Here is a 21,605-nt window from a genome sequence, read left to right on the forward strand (position 1 = left end):
TCCATTGCACTTCCATAAACTCCAACATTCACAGAAAAAACACGATTTCCACTCCTGGTATCATGTATTACTTTGTTGGTTACAGCGAGCAAAGACGACCTTCACCATCAATCATAGTTAACAAGTCTTTAATGTTATTCCGCCATTGCCACACATATATCACAGGTGTCGTAAAAGAGTGTTGTAAACAATCACTCAGAAACACATCAATACAGATGATCAATTGAAACAGTACGCACCTGTGCTCGATTTCGAGTCTCATAGCAGAGGGTCTGTATACTTATGTAAATAAGTTATTTTACATTTGCAAAGACTTCTAAAAACCAGTTTTCGCTTTGTCATTATGGGGTATTGTGTGTAGATTGATGAGAAAAAAAATGTATTTGATCAATTTTAGAATAAGGCTGTAACGTAACAAAATGTGGAAAAAGTTAAGGTGTCTGAATACTTTCCGAATGCACTGTACAGTATTTTTTAAACTGACAAATAAACTAAATCAATCCAAATTGAGCAGCGGCCAATTGATGAATGGAAAGAGACATCTGTTACAAAACACGAAAAAGTTGAATGACATTCGGAGATTGTCAAGCCAAGCCTTTAACACTGGGTAAGCCTACAACATAGGGAGGAATGTATTTTCTGTTTGTCGAGATTGACATGGTCTATTTATTGTAGTGTTGAAAACAAAAACCATGATATTGAAGTGCCCGAAGTCGGTATGCTTTGTTTATTGATTGTGTGGTCATTGGCACAGAAACCTGTTGGTGGATTTTTTTTTGCATATATTTTATTTAATTATAAATATGGCATAAACATTTTGAAAATCTGATTCAGCCCTAGCTGATCATTTTCTGCAGCCGGCTCTGATCGTAGTGTAATGAAACAGGCAGGGAGAGTGAGCTTGTCTGTGGTGTTCAGCGAACCCTCAACCTTCTGGCCCGTAGCCCTGTGTGGCATCGACTGTGCCACAAAAGCATGCTGAAGTGGCAAAGTCGATATCCACAATTATAAACACAGGCTCGCTACAGTTATTGTTATTTGTGGTCGTAAATATTATTTAGAGTTAATTCTATGAGATGGGAGGTTGTTCAATTTATTTTACAGTACAAGGGGAGGGTCATGTGAAAATATTTGTAACTTTGGGGAGGGTGATTTTTTTTGGGGGACACCTTGAGTCGGATCAGCCCCTCCCCCCCAGTACATTTCGATCTGTCCCATTGCAAGACGTCTTCAACTTCCAATGAAGTGAGAAATATGAGTCTTCTGTGCATGAAGGTACATGTCAGCAGCACAGTTATAGAAAAATTACATTTCATTTCAGTATTTTGACTACACGGAACACATATTTTGGAAACATCAGGCCATGATATTAAACAGACTACTTTGAATAAGTGCCAAGCTGAATACGTTTCATTAAATTGCCCAGATTGTTTCATTTATTATAACATTAAATTGTAAAGTTGATTATAAAATTAGACTTGTGTACAGAATGATTGATGAAAATGGAAAAAGTGCTTTGTGTCATCTCTTTATGTTTAATTGTTGAACAAGCTACACAGCGAGTCATGGAACCTCTGCCAGGAGTCCAGCTCTGTGCGCCACAATGCTGATCTGGCACAGATGAGCTGAGACCTCTCATTCTTGCTGCCTTTGGCCAGGCCGACGCTGTCTTTACAGATGAAGAAGACATCCAGGCCAATGAAGAGGGCGTTGATGCTGATGAGACCAGCCCGCGCTGACTTGGAGAGGGCTAGTGGGGCCACCTGTCCAATGTCCGGGATGTCCCCTGCTAGCTTGGGCAGGTTTCGTGCTGCTTTGCCTTCCTGCAACGCCAACTTACCAGCGCTTGTGATCAGATCTTCGTTTCACTGGCTTCAAACCCGAGGAAAGGTCAACTAGGAAGTCAATGCCTTTTCCGATGTCCCCAGTGGTGGCAATCACCTTCCCTGCTCCAACCATGTCCACCCTGCTCTGCCCCAGGATGGGCTCCATATTCCTGGCCACATCCTCCAGACACTCCTGGAGACTCTCCACGTCCTCCATGAAACTCTGGAAGACTTTACTAGCTTTCTTCTCATGGATGCTATTGACCTTCATCTCTGTGATGCCAGTGGTTAAACTGTTGACCCCACTGGTGACCCCCAGGCTGACCCCTGCAATGGTGAGAGCCAGTGACACCCCAGCAGTGACAGGAGTCAGAGCTAAGCCCACGATGGATAGGATCCCTCCAGCCACCCCCACTGAGCTGCCTGCCACACTGGAGATCTTAGCCCCCAGCTTCATCCTGTCCAGCTGCACAGCACTCTCCTCCAGCTTGGTCAGAAACTGCTCCATCCTGGGTCGGCGCTGGCTGAACCGGCCAATGAAGCACTGAGCAGCCTCTTGGAACAGGAACGTCAGTCTGAGGTGCTGGTCCATCCTGACAGAGGGGACACAGATTCAACATCTATTTACTGTATACCAGTAAAATAAAAATATTAACAGAAGTTTAAAGAGAACAACCAAACTAACCTTACCTGATATCACTCAGCTGATTCAAATGTTGGAGCATATTTTGCCTGGACTCTTCCCTCACATCACCAAGGTTGACCACAGGGATGTCATTCTTCTTTTTCCAAAACATAATTTGACTGATTGAGCAACTGTAACAATGCATATTAATTTCAACATTACATTATATTCATTAGATTATTATGTGGCTTTTGAATTATATCACAAAAGCCCAAGAACCTTGTAAAATTACATATATGAGAAGAAAGGACAAAAATAGTACAATTATGCTAATATAATATAAATTATGACATTAAAACTGTGTGAGGCATCTTACCCAAGTTTACTCTCAAGCTGTGGTCTGATCTGTAATCTAACAGTAAAAAAATTGACATCAATAATTTTTAACTTCCCTCATTGAATTCTCAAACCCCAAACCCCGGCCTGGTCTGCATCTGCTTGGCCTGTTTCTCAAGCGTTCCCGGATGTCTCGCGATGTTGCGCCTCTAGGTTTAGAAACTGTGATAAAATAGTGTACCCAGATACTTTTGGAGGAGATGGGAAATTAAGATTACGTATGCAACCACGGTTATGTGAGCTATTGGATCACTTCAATATGGTATCCTTCCACGCGGCAGGATACATTCCGAGTAAGAATTTCAGATTAGTCCTGTGTACCGTTTAGTGGTGCGGCTGACTCCCATAAATAGCTGCCACCACACTACTTCCACCTCGTGTCCTTTTCGAGGCGCCGTTGATCACCGACAAAGAGGATTGGAGTGATCCAATAGCTCACATAACCGTGGTTACATTTGTAACCTTTGTTATGTAGCACTAAATTGGATCACTCTAATATGGTATCACAATACCAGATTAATCGGTGAACTAGGTAAGGCCCAGACAGAGAGCAAAGTCCCGTAGGACTGAGCTCAGGGCAGTCATAGTTGCTATGTCCCTCTGTCCCCACTCAGGGAAGCGGAGGCAACAAGGTTGCACAGCCGTTCCGACCTCATTAGCAGGGGCAACAATGACTCGATAGTGCCTTTAGGGGAACTCCTCGGAGCAGTGCCCACAATTTAGCTACTCCTCTAGTAGAATGTGCCACTACAGCAGATGGCAGAGGACGGCTGGCCAGCCGATATGCTATAGTAATAGTGTCCACAATCCAATGTGAGAGGCTCTGGCCCAGAAGTCTCTCACCATAGCAAACGAATAGCCGATCAGACTGTCATATTGCCTGTGTCTGTATAATGTAAGAAAACCGTAAAACCGTTTGCACAAATGGCTCTCAAACCAGGTACAGAATATGCCCCACCACATTTGATATGATGCATTGGTGGAAGAAACCATGACGCCCCGCAACGTGTTCACCACATTGTCCTGAATGCCTAGACTGGTCCACTAACGGCTCTGAGTCCAAGCCCGAAGCTGGAGGCGGTGCGGGTCCGGATGCCACAGAGGTCGGGCCTCATTGGCAGCTGCAATAGGGTCCCCGAGAGGAGAGACAACAGAAGACTGAACCATGGTGGTCTCGGCCAGCATGGAGCTATCAAGAGAAGCTGGTGGCCAATCAAGATGACCCTGTCTAGTGTAGCTGTGATCAGGGGAAATGGTGGGAAAGCGTAAAGCGGCATTGCCGGCCAATCGTGAGCGAGGGCGTCCAGACCCATAGGGTTCGAAATCGAGAACCAGCTGGGGCAATAAGTGTTCTCCTGAAATGCAAACAAGTCCACCTGTGCTCTCCCAAACCTGTCCCAAAGCTGTAGCACCACCTGAGGGTGGGCTGGATCTGTTGAAGAGCTAGGCGAACCACCCTGAGCTCCAGCACATTGATGTGTTAACCACTCCATGGGGGGGTCCAGCGGCCAGCTGCCTATGAACACGGCACATCAACCCGTCAGAGAGGCTTCAGTGCACACCAGCTCTCTGCGGTGGACTCTGATCAGGCTCACCCCCTTTAACAGGAAGGAGCAGGATAGCCACTTCGATAGGGTCCTCAAACATGCACTCATCACCAACAGTTGACGGTGTCTGTGTTGTTTTGGGTGCCGGCCGTGGGAGTTGAACCATCGCTGGAGTGGCCTGATGGAGAATGTCCAGCGGAACCAACAGTGAAGCCACCGTCAGTAGGCAGAGTAACTGTTGGCACTCTAACACCGACATGGCTCGTCCGAGCCGGAAACAGTTGAGGTAGGATAGGATTTTGTTACTCTCACCTGAGGGAGACGTGCCCTAATGAGAGTTGAGTCTATGGACATCCCGAGGTAGATCACCTTCCGTGAGGGGGTCAGGTGACTCTTCTCCTCGTTTAGGGTGAGGCCCAAAACTCAAATGTGTTTCAAGAGGGTCCTCGTGTCCGTTGTGACCTGTTCCCTGGATGGGGCAGACAATCCAATCATCCAGGTAAGGCAGTTATTCCTCCAGTAGAATGTGCCACCACAGCAAAAGACAAAGGCTAGTGGACCAGCCAAAATGCTGCAGTAACAGTGTCCACCATGCAATGTGAGAGTCCGGTCGGATAGGCCGTTGCCCAAAACTCTCTCACCATAGCTAACGAAAACTGATAAAGCTTTTGTATTGCCTGCGTCTGTGAAAAGTGTCCATTGCCCTATCCAGGCACAACACACTGGGGGAAGCCCCTAGTTCACCCACAACAGTGAGAGGGGCGTGTGTGGATAACTGTAATGGCTGGTTAATGTGTCTGTCAGACAGAACTCTTGGCTAGAATGAAGGGTTTGGGTGTAGGTTGACACTCCTTCATCTGAACTCATTCGGAAACATTCAGTCAACCAGTGCGTCAACACTAGAAGACCCTGAGACATTTGAAGCGACCGGGACTATAGCGGTGGCCACCATCGGAATTGGAGTTTGTAGCCTTCCATCACTGTATTTAGTGCCCATGGGGTCTCCACTTGCCTCTCTCACTTCGGCCTTTGGGAAGCTGCCAATGCCAGCGGCAAGCACCTCAGGGTGACTGCAGAGTGCCACCCTTCTTAGATGCAGTCATCTCGCATTTCTCAAGGCGAAAAGCGATACTGGAAATGGTAGTTTCTCTCTGTGGGAAGAAGAGATGGATAGTGTATACCCTGCAGTATAACAAAATAATATGGCAACCCCAGCTATACACTGCGTAAAACCAGCAGTGTAGTCTAGCTGTTATGTGAGTTTCTAAGGGAAACTAGGATACTGTCTGTACTGTAAACTAATGTAACAAAACTATAGTAAACCCAGCTATATACTGAGTTACAGGGGAAACTAGGATAGTTACAGTCTTAACTGTAAGTACAAAATAAAACTAATAACCCCAGCTACACACTGTGCAAGACCACAGTGTAGTAGCTGAAAGGTGAGTTTCCAAGGGAAACTAGGACAGTCACTAGAAACTAGCATAGTTACTGTATGTAGCCTACTGTAAGTAGTGCAACAGAAAAACAATAGTAAACCAGTGAAAAAAACAGTATTGTAATAGAGCAGTCAGTTTTGTGGGGATCTATTTTCTTATTACTAGATGTGATGCCTAGCTAAGAAAGAATACATTAATGATTAAACATAATAGGTTTGTGCTGTACTGATATAGATTGTTTAACATAACAAGCTGTGATTAATGTGAGGAACCGTTAGGGGGTAGGCTGAGACAGACTTGTGATTCACACACACACTGCCTCTTTGTTAAACCGCTCAAGGACATGTGTTCTGCTACAAAGAAGAACAAACTATATCTGAGGTTGCTGACTCGAGACAAGTTGTAAAGATAACAACTAATGCCCGGCAACAGTGAAGCGCCAAGGGACTGGGACCAGCCTGTGCGCCATCGATAGGTTGGGTAAATTTAAACTATCTCTGTCAGAGTATTTAAAGAAGAACTTATAACAATGGACCAGTTCTCTGTCTGCCCTGCGTGGTATTTCAGTGGACCCGTATATACGAACATCATATTTACCATTGAAGCGTTTTGCATTAATTAAAATACTAGTCTATTTTAGAAGACGTGTATTGACCTCTTTTTGTTCCAATACCAGATTTGAATTGACGCAACTTATCAAGAGGAAACATGAATGGCTGTAACTTTTCCTTGTGGAAAAATAATTAAGCCAACAGTGTAAACTGCCTGACCGTGAACGGTCATTCTACCTCTCACACGTTTATAGCTTATCTCTTGCTATATACGTGCGTGTGCTGGTTGGCATGCCTTAAGGGAAAGTGTGTTTATAACCGTGCTTAGTCCTGCAATGGTCACCTCTCTTAAACTAGCTACTTTGCATAGTTCGTTCACCATGGCACACACAAGAGTCTAGGCAAGATGGCGGCGCCCTGTGAGAGATGAAACGTGGTGTGCCTCGCGACACCTAGCTCACTCTCAGGAGAGAACTGCAAGCCCACTGGAGCGAAATATACACAGTCTCCTGATCTTGCGGGGTAGGCGCGGTCCCCGAACCCGAAGGCTATAACCGGGAGGGTTCCGGTGGACAGACAAGTCACACAGACAACTAAGACAAACCCTCAGCGCCGCAATACTGGTAGACCAAACAGAGTATCGCCCACAGTGCTTAATTTGACTTTGTTCGTTCCAGCACATATTTACCCGGATCCGGTACCCCTCGCGGTATGATTTATTAATTGTTGACTTTTCGCACTGTAAACATTCTAATAAAAGCGATGAGCGTTAAATGAAGTTGCTTCCTCGTTATTTCTTCCGCCCCCCAAAAAGACCATCATGTAAAAGCGCGGTCATCCTTCTGTGTAATCAGCCTATCCTGCCACACTGATTCCAGACCTGCTCTCTTATTTGTACATAGAGGTTATGGGGAGGGCCGGTGTGGTAAGTAACTGATCTTGACACATGTCTTGGTAGTGGTGGTCAACTAGTGAAGAGATCCCTACGTAATCACATGTCGTAGCCTAGGCTAGTCGTCTCCCTACTGAATTTGAAACGTGGGAAAGCCAAATAAAAAATTGATAAGAAAAGGTAATCGAGTTTGATGACATGTTGTTGACAAAAATCCAGAGAAGCTGGTGAATCGAACCCAGAACGAGCCAGAGAACTGTCAGTGCCAGGGGAGAGGAGTGAGGGGCAAACTGTTCCTGATGGCGATGCTTTAGCTAGCAGCGCTGTTAATCCCGCCAGTTCAGCATCACCACCGGCACCTCCACTAGCTAGTAGGGAGACGGGACAGTGCATCCACCGACGAAGTGCTCGGAGTAGGGGCAATTGAACTGTTTCGCTGCCAGACAAGGCTCCGCTGACAGCCAGGTGTAGCAGTGGTAAGGTTTTGGGACTTCTGTTGGGACTCTGCTGTTGGGACAGCTTTATGTAGGCCCTAACAGTTTGTGGGCACCGTTTGTCACCGTTATAGTGCAATTAATGTATTGTTTAGTGTTGTGTTGTGTAGTGGTTTGCTGGCATGCATCTAAAACATTTTTGTTTTTTTGCCCCACCAAGATTGACATGCTAAAATCGCCACTGCATAATACACTTGATTTAGGCTACTTTATTGCATGCTAAATGTTTCTTATCAGTGATAGATGAGCAAATGAATAAATGAGCTACCACTTCCACTTGTCCAGCCAGAGATAAATTTTTTTTTTATTTTATTTCACCTTTATTTAACCAGGTAAACCAGTTGAGAACAGGTTCTCATTTACAACTGTGACCTGGCCAAGACAAAGCAAAGTAGTGCAACAAAAAACAACACAGAGTTACATATGGGGTAAAAAAAACATAAAGTCAGAGATACAACAGAAAATATATATACAGTGTGTGCAAATGTAGCAAGTTATGGAGGTAAGGCAATAAATAGGCTATAGTGCAGAATAATTACAATAGTATTAACACTGGAATGCTAGATGTGCAAGAGATTATGTGCAAATAGAGATAATGGGGTGCAAAAGAGCAAATTAAATAACAATATAGGGATGAGGTAGTTGGGTGGGCTAATTTCAGATGGGCTGTGTACAGGTGCAGTGATCGGTAAGGTGCTCTGACAACTGATGCTTAAAGTTGTTGAGGGAGATAAGAGTCTCCAGCTTCAGAGATTTTTGCAATTCGTTCCAGTCATTGGCAGCAGAGAACTGGAAGGAATGGCGGCCAAAGGAGGTGTTGGCTTTGGGAATGACCAGTGAGATATACCTGCTGGAGCGCAGACTACGGGTGGGTGCTGCTATGGTGACCAATGAGCTAAGATAAGGCGGGGATTTGCCTAGCAGTGATTTATAGATGGCCTGGAGCCAGTGGGTTTGACGACGAACATGTAGTGAGGACCAGCCAACAAGAGCGTACAGGTCACAGTGGTGGGTAGTGTATGGGGCTTTGGAGACAAAACGGATGGCACTGTGATAGACTACATCCAATTTGCTGAGTAGAGTGTTGGAGGCTATTTTATAAATGACATCGCCGAAGTCAAGGATCGGTAGGATAGTCAGTTTTACGAGGGCATGTTTGGCAGCATGAGTGAAGGAGGCTTTGTTGCGAAATAGGAAGCCGATCCTAGATTTAACTTTGGATTGGAGATTCTTTATGTGAGTCTGGAAGTTGAGTTTACAGTCTAACCAGACACCTAGGTATTTGTAGTTGTCCACATACTCTAGGTCAGACCCGTCGAGAGTGGTGATTCTAGTCGGGTGGGCGGGTGCTAGCAGCGTTCGATTGAAAAGCATGCATTTAGTTTTACTAGTGTTTAAGAGCAGTTGAAGGCTACTGAAGGATTGTTGTATGGCATTGAAGCTCGTTTGGAGGTTTGTTAACACAGTGTCCAATGAAGGGCCAGATGTATACAAAATGGTGTCGTCTGCGTAGAGGTGGATCTGAGAGTCACCAGCAGCAAGAGCGACATCATTGATATACACGGAGAAAAGTGTCGGCCCAAGAATTGAACCCTGTGGCACCCCCATAGAGACTGCCATAGGTCCAGACAACAGGCCCTCCGATTTGACACACTGAACTCTATCTGAGAAGTAGTTGGTGAACCAGGCGAGGCAGTCATTTGAGAAACCAAGGCTATTTAGTCTGCCAATAAGAATGCGGTGGTTGACAGAGTCGAAAGCCTTGGCCAGGTCGATGAAGACGGCTGCACAGTACTGTCTATTATCAATCGCGGTTATAATATCGTTTAGGACCTTGAGCGTGGCTGAAGTGCACCCGTGACCAGCTCGGAAACCAGATTGCATAGCGGAGAAGGTACAGTGGTATTCGAAATGGTCGATGATCTGTTTATTAACTTGGCTTTCGAATACTTTCGAAAGGCAGGGCAGGATGGATATAGGTCTGTAGCAGTTTGGATCTAGAGTGTCACCCCCTTTGAAGAGGGGGATGACCGCGGCAGCTTTCCAATCTCTGGGGATCTCAGACGTTATGAAAGAGAGGTTGAACAGACTAGTAATAGCGGTTGCGACAATTTCGGCGGCTAGTTTTAGGAAGAAAGGGTCCAGATTGTCTAGCCCAGCTGATTTGTAGGGGTCCAGATTTTGCAGCGCTTTCAAAACATCAGCTGTCTGAATTTGTGTGAAGGAGAAGCGGGGGGGGCATGGGCAAGTTGCAGCAGAGGGTGCAGAGTTGGTGGCCGGGTTAGTGGTAGCCAGATGGAAAGCATGGCCAGCTGTAGCAAAATGCTTGTTGAAATTCTCGATTATTGTAGATTTATCGGTGGTGATAGTGTTTCCTAGCCTCAGTGCAGTGGGCAGCTGGGAGGAAGTGCTCTTATTCTCCATGGACTTTACAGTGTCCCAAAACTTTTTGGAGTTAGTGCTACAGGATGCAAATTTCTGTTTGAAAAAGTTAGCCTTTGCTTTCCTGACTGCTTGTGTATATTGGTTCCTAACTTCCAAATGAACCAAATATACAGACAGAGATTCAGTGAAACAAAATCAGATTGATTGTCAGACAAGTCACAGGATTTTAGTCGGGAGTGAAGAGCAAAATCCATACATATAACATGCTAGCTAAATGTTCTGATCAGCTAATATATGAGAAAACTAGAATAAAGATGATCATTAGCACTCACCTCAACTTCGCTAACATTTTCGCCAGCCTAATTGTTACCAAATAACCAAATGGAGATTCAGTGAAAACAAAGATCTGACATTGATTGATTTATCTAGACGAGTCCGCACGCTTGTCTCAAAGATGCGCGATGACGCTGTCCCAATCAAAACGTTGTTGAAATTATAATGTAGATCACCACACACAACTATTGCTTTAAATTAGTATTAAGGTTGTATATGACTTTAGGAGTTTCAATAGGCTATAGGCAATACTTTATTCCAATATTTTCATCATTCCGTTGATCATAAGTAAGGTGAGTTTTCCTCTCTCTGTGCTTTTTCTAGGTCCAAAGGCTGTTTCCTTGTCCCAAGGCTGAGAGTTCACCCATCCTATTCACACTGTATACAAATGAATGTACAAGTAGACACCCTGATAACTAATTATATTGTCCAGTTTTCTGATGATACTGCCATTCTGGGTCTAATGTATAGACACTGACACTACTGTGTATAGGTCAGAGATACAGAGGTTTGTGCAGTGGTGTGATGACCACCACCTCGTCCTAAATGTCAAGCAAACTGAGGAAATGGTTTTTGACCCCAAATCTGTTGGTGGCTACTCACCTGTGTTGGTCTATAATGTGAACATTACTCAGGTCCACTCTTACAAATGCTCTAGGGTCCAACAACGCCTTTATTTTCTGCGTAAGTTAAGGGTTTTTGGAGTCAAACAGAAGGTCATGCTCCTATTCTACCAGTCTGTCATAGAGAGCATTCTATTCTATGGCATTTCAGCCTGGTTTGTCAACTTGTCAGTTACCTTTGAATCACAAATCAATCGCCTGGTCCAGACAGCCATGAAGGTGATGGGTGTGAGGTAGCACCCATCGCTGCAGACTGTCTTTGAACAAACAATCATGAGACAGGCCAAGAAAATAATGTCAGACCCCGTCCATGTACTCCACCCAGAGTTTCAACTTCTCCACTCAGGCAGACACAACAGGGTTCCTCAGTGTAATCTGTGTAATTTCTACTTATTTATTTTTTTTAATTTATTTTCAAATTGGACATTACAGTAAGTACCAAGCTTGAAAAGACAGTTTGATACCACCCCTTCATCCCCCTGTCAAACGACTAAACAGCAGTATGTAGGGGGAGACCATGTGCAATGCAATTTACATGTACAGTGAGCTCCAAAAGTATTGGGACACTAACACATTGTTTGTTGTTTTGGCTCTGTACTCCAGCACTTTGGATTTGAAATGATACAATGACTATGAGGGTAAAGTGCTTTAATTTGAGGGTATTTTCATCCATACCGGGTGAACCGTTTAGAAATTACAGCACTTTTTGTACATAGACCAAAAGTATTGGGACAATTTCACTTCTATAATATAATATAATAATACTTATATGTGTATTAAAGTAGTCAAAAGTTAGGTATTTGGTCCCATATTTATAGCACACAATGACTACATCAAGCTTGTGACTCTACAAATTTGTTGGATGGATTTACTGTTTGTTTTGGTTGTGTTTGAGATTATTTTGTGCCCAATAGAAATTAATGGTTAATAATGTATTGTGTCATTTTGGAGTCACTTTTATTGTAAATAAGAATAGAATATGTTTCTAAACACTTCTACACTGTGGATGCTACCATGATTATGGATAATCCTGAATGAATCTTGAATAATGATGAGTGAGAAAGTTACAGATGCACAAATATCAAACCCCCCCAAAAATGCTAACCTCCCCTGTTATTGTAATGGTGAGAGGATGTCTTGGGGTATGATATTTGTGTGTCTAAGACAAGTTTCCCCTTGGGAACGATAGGTCTACATATTATTCTGATACATAGCCTATTCATATTGGCAAACATTAAGCTTTACACCTGACGAAATGTTGTTCAAATGTGTCTGTATGTCCTGATCTTTTACTGGACCCCAGGAAGAGTAGCTGCTGCCTTGACAGCAGCTAATGGGGATCCATAATAAATACAAAACCAAATACAAATCTATGGTTTTAAATGTCTGTACTTAAGGTTTATATGTTATGTACCAACCAACACACTGACTGCCTACTCCACTCCCTTGGACCTCACAGTATAGTCTTGCTTTGTATGATTTTGGTTTGTTGACATTGTTTTTGCTTTCTCATTTGCCTAGTTGACATACAGTACTTTTTCATTAAGGTCTAATATTATGTTTACTAGCTGTCAGCTAAATCTGGTGCAATGCATCACTTCTTCTCATATTCTGAGACTTAAGTTTTGTTGTACATTGTCACTGCCTAATAAACTTAAAGGGATTTTGGCAATGTTACTTCCCTAGAGTCAGATGAACTCGTTGATACCATTTTTATGTCTCTGTGTCCACTATGAAGGAAGTTTGAGGTACACATGACCAAAAGTATGTGGACACCTGCTCATCGAACATCTCATTCCAAAATCATGGGCATTAATATGGAGTTGGTCCCCCCTTTGCTGCTATAACAGCCTCCACTCTTCTGGGAAGGCTTTCCTCTTGATGTTGGAACATTTCTGCGAGGACTTGCTTCCATTCAGCCACAAGAGCATTAGTGAGGATGGGCACTGATGTTGGGCGATTAGGCCTGGCTCGCAGTCATCCAATTCATCCTAAAGGTGTTCGATGAGGTTGAGGTCAGGGCTCTGTGCAGGCCAGTCAAGTTCTTCCATACTGATCTTGACAAACCATTCCTGTATGGACCTCGCTTTGTGCACGGGGCCATTGTCATGCTGAAACAGGAAAGGGCCTTCCCCAAACTGTTGATACAAAGTTGGAAGCACAGAATCGTCTAGAATGTCATTGTATGCTGTAGCGTTAAGATTTCCCTTCACTGGAACTAAGGGGCCTAGCCCAAACCATGAAAAACAGCCCCAGACCATTATTCCTCCTCCACCAAACTTTACAGTTGGCACTATGCATTGGGGCAGGTAGCAGTCTCCTGGCATCCGCCAAACCCAGATTAGTCCGTCGGACTGCCAGATGGTGAAGCGTGATTCATCACTCCAGAGAGCACGTTTCCACTGCTCCACTCCAGCCGACGATTGGCATTGCACATGGTAATCTTAGGCTTGTGTGCGGCTGCTCGGCCATGGAAACCCATTTCATGAAGCTCCCGACTAACAGTTTCTGTGCTGACATTGCTTCCAGAGGCAGTTTGGAACTCGGTAGTGAGTGTTGCAACCGAGGAAAGACGATTTTCACACGCTGCACTCTTCAGCACCCGGCGGTCCCGTTCTGTGAGCTTGTGTGGTCTACCACTTCGTGGCTGAGCTGTTGTTGCTCCTAGACATTTCCACTTCACAATAACAGCACTTACAGTTGCCCGGGGCAGCTCTAGCAGGGCAGAAATATGACGAACTGACTTGTTGGAAAGGTTGCATCCTATGACGGTGCCACGTTGAAAGTCAATGAGCTCTTCAGCAAGGCCATTCCACTGCCAATGTTTGTCCATGGAGATTGCATGGCTGTGTGCTCGATTTTATACACCTGTCAGCAACGGGTGGGGCTGAAATAGCCAAATCCACTAATTTGAAGGGGTGTCCACACACTTTTGTATATATACTGTATATATGTGTACATTGTACTATCAATTGGTGAGAGAGAGACTCAAATATCACAATCAATTGTACATATCCACTGCGGTCGGCAAAGTTGATTCCTGTTTCAGTCACGTCTTATTGATCGTCCCTAATGATTGGTTGACAATAGAGCCTCCCACAAAGCGTGTGATGACTGCAGGATGACGTTGGTGATGAGCAACTGCAGAAATTTGGAGTTGAATGCGGTCAAAACTTCATGACCTTTGATCACATGGTTTTTGTAAAGTTCATGCAGTCGTCATGTAGGCGCAAGTAGGACAATTTTTATCCCCATAATACAACACATTTTGGAAGGGGACTTGACAAAAGTGATATTCTCAGTTTCTTTTTCCCTTACTTTACCAAACTCAACTTGGACCAGGTCACATGCCTTTGAATGATTGGCCATGTTCGAGTGATCTACAAATCACTTTGCATCATAAATCATAAATCACAACTAATTATTATTTGTAGATCAGTCAGTCAGTCACAATTTACCCATGATACATTGCTGTGTTGATCCTCTCGAACACGGCCATTGACATTGCGAGGCGAGAAGTAGAAACGCTCAAACAGAGCGAATCCTTTAGTTAACAAATCTGTCGCCGGGAACAAGATTGCGGCCTATTTTTGAAGTTCATTTTAAAGTTGTATTTGGAAGGATGGTGAGACTAGATGTTTTGTAACATACTAGGGTAACTTCGGAGGGTACCTAGCCGACAAATGTAAGACTGTCATGATATAAGTTACTGCAGTATCTTCTCCCTGCCACATGAGGGGGCATGGCACCAACCTGAGTGACTGGAGTAAAGCATATGATCCTAGCATTGAAGTGTTGTGATCATATACACTACCGGTCAAAAGTTTTAGAACACCTACTCATTCAAGGGTTTTTCTTTATTTTTACTAATCAGTTGTGTTGTAACAAGGTATACAGAAGATAGCCCTATTTGGTAAAAGACCAAGTCCATATTATGGCAAGAACAGCTCAAATAAGCAAAGAGAAATGACAGTCCATCATTACTTTAAGACATGAAGGTCAGTCAATACGGAACATTTCAAGAACTTTGAACGTTTCTTCAAGTGCAGTCGCAAAAACCATCAAGCGCTATGATGAAACTGGCTCTCATGAGGACCGCCACAGGAATGGAAGACCCAGAGTTACCTCTGCTGCAGAGGATAATTCATTAGAGTTACCAGTCTCAGAAATTGCAGCCCAAATAAATGCTTCACAGATTTCAAGTTTATTTTTATTTCTATTTTATATCACCTTTATTTAACCAGGTAAGCCAGTTGAGAACAAGTTCTCATTTACAACTGCGACCTGGCCAAGATAAAGCAAAGCAGTGCGATAAAAACAACAACACAGAGTTACATATGGGGTGAACAAAACATAAAGTCAAAAATACAACAGAAAATATATATATACAGTGTGTGCGAATGTAGTAAGTTATGGAAGTAAGGCAATAAATAGGCCATAGTGCAAAATAGTTGCAATTTCGTATAATACTGGAATGATAGATGTGCAAATAGAGATACTGGGGTGCAAATTAGCAAAATAAATAACAATATGGGGATGAGGTAGTTGGGTGGGCTAATTTCAGAAAGGCTGTGTACAGGTGCAGTGATCGGTAAGCTGCTCTGACAACTGACGCTTAAAGTTAGTGAGGGAGATAAGAGTCTCCAGCTTCAGAGATTTTTGCAGTTCGTTCCAGTCATTGGCAGCAGAGAACTGGAAGGAATGGCAGCCAAAGGAGGTGTTGGCTTTGGGGATGACCAGTGAGATATACCTGCTGGAGCGCAGACTACGGGTGGGTGTTGCTATGGTGACCAGTGAGCTAAGATAAGACAGGGATTTGCCTAGCAGTGATTGATAGATGACCTGGAGCCAGTGGGTTTGGCGACGAATATGTAGTGAGGGCCAGCCAACAAGAATGTACAGGTCACAATGGTGGGTAGTATATGGGGCTTTGGTGACAAAACGGATGCCACTGTGATAGACTACATCCAATTTGCTGAGTAGGGTGTTGGAGGCTATTTTGTAAATTACATCGCCGAAGTCAAGGATCGGTAGGATAGTCAGTTTTACGAGGGCATGTTTGGCAGCATGAGTGAAGGAGGCTTTGTTGCGAAATAGGAAGCCGATTCTAGATCTAACATTTGATTGGAGATGCTTAATGTGAGTCTGGAAGGAGAGTTTACAGTCTAACCAGACACCTAGGTATTTGTAATTGTCCACATACTCTAGGTCAGACCCGCCGAGAGTAGTGATTCTAGACGGGTGGGCGGGTACAAGCAGCGTTCGGTTGAAGAGCATGCATTTAGTTTTACTAGTGTTTAAGAGCAGTTGGAGGCTACGGAAGGAGTGTTGTATGGCATTGAAGCTCGTTTGGAGGTTTGTTAACACAGTGTCCAATGAAGGGCCAGATGTATACAAAATGGTGTCGTCCGCATAGAGGTGGATCCGAGCGTCACCAGCAGCAAGAGCGACATCATTGATATACACAGAGAATAGAGTCGGCCCGAGAATTGAACCCTGTGGCACGCCCATAGAGACGGCCAGAGGTCCAGACAACAGGCCCTCCGATTTGACACATTGAACTCTATCTGAGAAGTAGTTGGTGAACCAGGCGAGGCAGTCATTAGAGAAACCAAGGCTATATAGTCTACCAATAAGAATGCGGTGGTTGACAGAGTCGAAAGCCTTGGCCAGGTCGATGAAGACGGCTGCGCAGTACTGTCTTTTATCGATCGCATATATAATATCGTTTAGGACCTTGAGCGTGGCTGAGGTGCACCCATGACCAGCTCGGAAACCGGATTGCATAGCGGAGAAGGTACGGTGGGATTCGAAATGGTCGGTGATCTGTTTATTAACTTGGCTTTCAAATACTTTCGAAAGGCAGGGCAGGATGGATATAGGTCTATAACAGTTAGGATCTAGAGTGTCACCCCCTTTGAAGAGGGGGATGACCGCGGCAGCTTTCCAATCTCTGGGGATCTCAGACGTTACGAAAGAGAAGTTGAACAGGATAGTAATAGGGGTTGCGACAATTTCGGCGGGTAATTTTAGAAAGAAAGGGTCCAGATTGTCTAGCCCAGCTGATTTGTAGGGGATTTTTTAGCTCTTTCAGAACATCAGCTGTCTGAATTTGTGTGAAGGAGAAGCGGGGGGGGGCATGGACAAGTTGCAGCGGAGGGTGCAGAGCTGGTGGCCGGGGTAGTGGTAGCCAGGTGGAAAGCATGGCCAGCCGTAGCAAAATGCTTGTTGAAATTCTCGATTATTGTAGATTTATCGGTAGTGACAGTGTTTCCTAGCCTCAGTGCAGTGGGCAGTTGGGAGGAGGTGCTCTTATTTTCCATGGACTTTACAGTGTCCCAAAACTTTTTGGAGTTAGTGCTACAGGATGTAAATTTCTGTTTGAAAAAGCTAGCCTTTGCTTTCCTAACTGATTGTGTATATTGGTTCCTGACTTCCCTAAAAAGTTGCATATCGCGGGGGCTGTTCGATGCTAATGCAGTACGTCACAGGATGTTTTTGTGCTGGTCAAGGGCAGTCAAGTCTGAGGAGAACCAGGGGCTATATCTGTTCTTAGTTCTGAGTTTTTTGAATGGGGCATGCTTATTTAAGATTGAGAGGAAAGCACTTTTAAAGAACAACCAGGCATCCTCTACTGACGGAATGAGGTCAATATACATCCAGGATACCCGGGCCAGGTCAATTAGAAAGGCCTAATTTGGACTTTCTGTGAAATAAAGGACAGAATAAGATATCACCATAGCATCTTTCAATGAAATAAAGGACAGAATAAGATATCACCATAGCATCTTTCTATGAAATAAAGGACAGAATAAGAGCATGTTGAGGACAGGATTTGGTTGAGACAGAAGTGGAGACATTGGACTAAGTAACAGACACATCTCAACATCCACTGTTCAGAGGAGACTGTGTGAATCAGGCCTTCATGGTCGATTTGCTGCAAAGAAACCACTACTAAAGGACACCAATAAGAAGAAGAGACTTGCTTGGGCCAAGAAACACGAGCAATGGACAATAGACCGGTGGAAATTTGTCCTTTGGTCTGGAGTCCAAATTTGAGATTTTTGGTTCCAACCGCCGTGTCTGTGAGACGCAGTGTGGGTGAACGGATGATCTCCGCATGTGTATTTCCCACCGTAAAGCATGGAGAAGGAGGTGTTATGGTGTGGGGGGTGCTTTGCTGGTGACACTGTCTGTGATTTATTTAGAATTCAAGGCACACTTAACCAGCATGGCTACCACAGCATTCTTCAGTGATATGCCATCCCATCTGGTTTGGGCTTAGTGGGACTATCATTTGTTTTTCAACAGGACAATGACCCAACAAACCTCCAGGCTGTGTAAGGACTATTTTACCAAGAAGGAGAGTGATGGAGTGCTGCATCAGATGACCTGTCCTCCACAATCCCCCAACCTCAACCAAATTAAGATGGTTTGGGATGAGTCGGAGCGCAGAGTGAAGGAAAAGCAGCCAAAAAGTGCTCAGCATATGTTGGAACTCCTTCAAGACTTTTGGAAAAGCATTCCAGGTGAAGCTGGTTGAGAGAATGCCAAGAGTGCAAAGCTGTCATCAAGGCAAAGGGTGGCTATTTGAAGAATCTCAAATATAAAATATATTTTGAGTTGTTTAACACCTTTTTGGTTGCTACATGATTCCATATGTGTTATTTAATAGTTTTGATGTCTTCACTATTATTCTACAATGTAGAAAATAGTAAAAATAAAGAAAAACCCTTGAATGAGTAGGTGTTCTAAAACTTTTGACTGGTAGTGTACCTCTGTGCTTGGTTCTGATTAACATATAGCCGACTATTAAAATGCATAGAATCAATCATCAAGGAAGAATGAGATGAATCTGATGATGAGCATCAAAGGATAGTTCCAGTGTGTTTCTTGTTTCATGTGTTATGTGTAAATCAAAGCGAAATGTGTTCACTGTTTTATCCATTCATCCATTAACTCACTCATGGATTCATTTGTATGCATGTTGGATGTTTTTATTATCATACCTGCAACCTGCAAATAGATTTTATAGTTTATTTGCATTTATCCCACCTCCATCTTAATGGCACTGCCTCTGTCCCTCAGCCATTGAAGGTTAGGGATGGTGCAGGTTTAAAATCAGTTCAATAAAGTGATGAGGTAGACAGTGCACTTCTAGCATACAGAGTGGAGCAGAGAGAGAGAGATGAGATGATTTAGCACCATGGCTCACATGCAGCTCAGGTGTGTGAAGGACAGAGTGATGAGGGAAGGAAGAGAATAAGATATCACCATAGCATCTTTCTGTGAAATAAAGGACAGAATAAGATATCACCATAGCATCTTTCTGTGAAATAAAGGACAGAATAAGATATCACCATAGCATCTTTCTATGAAATAAAGGACAGAATAAGAGCATGTTGAGGACAGGATTTGGTTGAGACAGAAGTGGAGACATTGGACTAAAAGAAAAGCTTAGAGAGTGGTTCAATATTCCCCTGTAAATACTGCATATTTCCTTGTGTCTTTAAGTCACGTGTCTCGGTGCTTCATCTTTCCTCCACAAGGCACTGGGTTCAGGGAGATTAAATATGGGCCCTGCTCTCACATTGGGATTCCCCAGCATGTTCGCACCACACTGCTTTGGTGGTGACACATTGCTAAACTAATTGGATTGAATTGAAAAAGTGCTGTGGCTGGGAAGGTCAAGTCTTCCAATATCACTGAAGCAAGCACAATGTGATTCAGCTCGCCTGCTTTAAACTGGTGCTGGGCTGGCAGACCCCTCCCCACCCCCCTTCTCTCTTCCTACTAATAACATATAGTTAAAGCTGGGTTCCCTGTGTACCAACGCCCAGACATACCAAACAGACAGGTCACTTTTACTCATATACTGTAGATAAAGTGAAACCGGTTTGATGAAATTACTACAATACTATAAGTGAATGGTTTCATAACCTGTGGTCTGTTATAACAAGCTAATTATGGTCATATATGATATACCCTTAGGAATGAAAAGGGAAAAAACTGAATGAAACAGTTGTGCTGCGTTTAACTGTGACTTAATCAAAATAAAGCTTTACCTCTTGTCTCACACCATTCTTTGTGACGTAATGCCTGAGACAGAGAGGCAGAGACGGTCCTGCATACAGAGCCACAGCATACTGCAGCTAGAAAGAGAGAGAGAGAGAATGTGTGTGCCCATTCACATACATTCCTGTACACATGTGTACACACACCCTCACCAATGGGCACAAATCAACGTTCAGATGATCATGACTTATACAACATCTATCCCCTGAACATATTGTGCATGCATGCTCTTTAAAGCGCACACACAAATTCACACACGTCACACACAAATTCACACACAATACTCTGCTCACAAGCAGCAGCAGTCGGGAAATGTCCAGTGGGCCAGTGCTGAAACCGGGGACACCATTTATAGCCATCGCCATTCATGGATTAAATAAGCTCAGTATGTATTCTTTGATCTCTTCAGTGTGTCCCTGTTTTTCTTTTCCTGAAAAGTCTCTCATCTGTTATGTTGCTCTCTAAAGCAATCTCTCAATCTCCCAAGCACGCTTACATAGTCGCAGGCATATACCAACTCAAAAATACATCAACACAAATAAAAGAGCATGGAATATACATGGACATTGAGCCAGGAATTCACAGACATGTTTTTTGACACATCTATAGGCATGTGTGAACCAGGCTGTATGTAGCCTATCTTGTGCAAGCTGAAGATGCGGGTGGGGTAGGGGGCAGGCTCTGTGCTGTTTCCATGGAAACAGAGAAGTCAGCACATCTGTATTTCTGCCACTGTCACAGCTGGGTCTGCCGGGTTCCCCCTGCTGCTTCCTTACCACTGCCCTCAGTACGCTCTCGGCTCACACAACATCACAGCACGCACAGCCCACTCTCTAGCAGAAACAGGTCTCAGATCAGATTACAGTACTATCACAAGCAGCTGTTGCATGGCATCAATGATGTCATGAGCAGAGGCAGTTGGAATGTGATGTTGGAATATGAGGACTGCAGAAGCTACACTCCGATCCATCTCCCAAACCCAGCATTTTGTACAAAAACCAAACTCTAAAATCCTCACTCTCACTCTCGTCCATCTGTCTTTCTGTCCATCTCTGTGTCTGTGTGTCTGTCCCGTCTCTCTCTCTCTCTCTCTCTGTGTCTCTGTGGCTGGGAGTAAGGGAGGCCAGAAGCTCTAATTAGAATGTGAGGGAGCGAGTCCCTGCTGTAAATTGAAAACATATTGATTCCCTGTGCTCTGTTCTCCATAGTGAGAGAGAGAGAGAGAGAGAGAGAGAGAGAGAGAGAGAGAGAGAGAGAGAGAGAGAGAGAGAGAGAGAGAGAGAGAGAGAGAGAGAGACTACAGGGAAAAGGGGGATGGAGTATTTCCTTGAAATGAACATGGGGACATTAGCATATAGTGCTCTCATAAGTCTTCCAGCATATTTGCTTTAGGCCCATTCACACCATAGAAAAATATTG

At 44.0% G+C, this 21,605-nt stretch overlaps 1 pseudogene across 1 annotated transcript; it reads right to left on the minus strand.

The window, feature by feature from the left end:
* Window positions 1–1,535: 1,535 nt before the first annotated feature.
* On the minus strand, window positions 1,536–2,656 carry LOC311139434 (apolipoprotein L3-like; annotated as a pseudogene). The gene is made up of 2 exons: window positions 2,517–2,656; window positions 1,536–2,419 (listed from the first exon to the last, which is right to left on the minus strand). The product of its transcript is annotated as an apolipoprotein L3-like (transcript).
* Between the last annotated feature and the right edge of the window lie 18,949 nt (window positions 2,657–21,605).

This window comes from Coregonus lavaretus (genome assembly GCF_964263955.1).
Source record: "Coregonus lavaretus genome assembly, chromosome: 2".
Lineage (NCBI taxonomy): Eukaryota > Metazoa > Chordata > Actinopteri > Salmoniformes > Salmonidae > Coregonus > Coregonus lavaretus.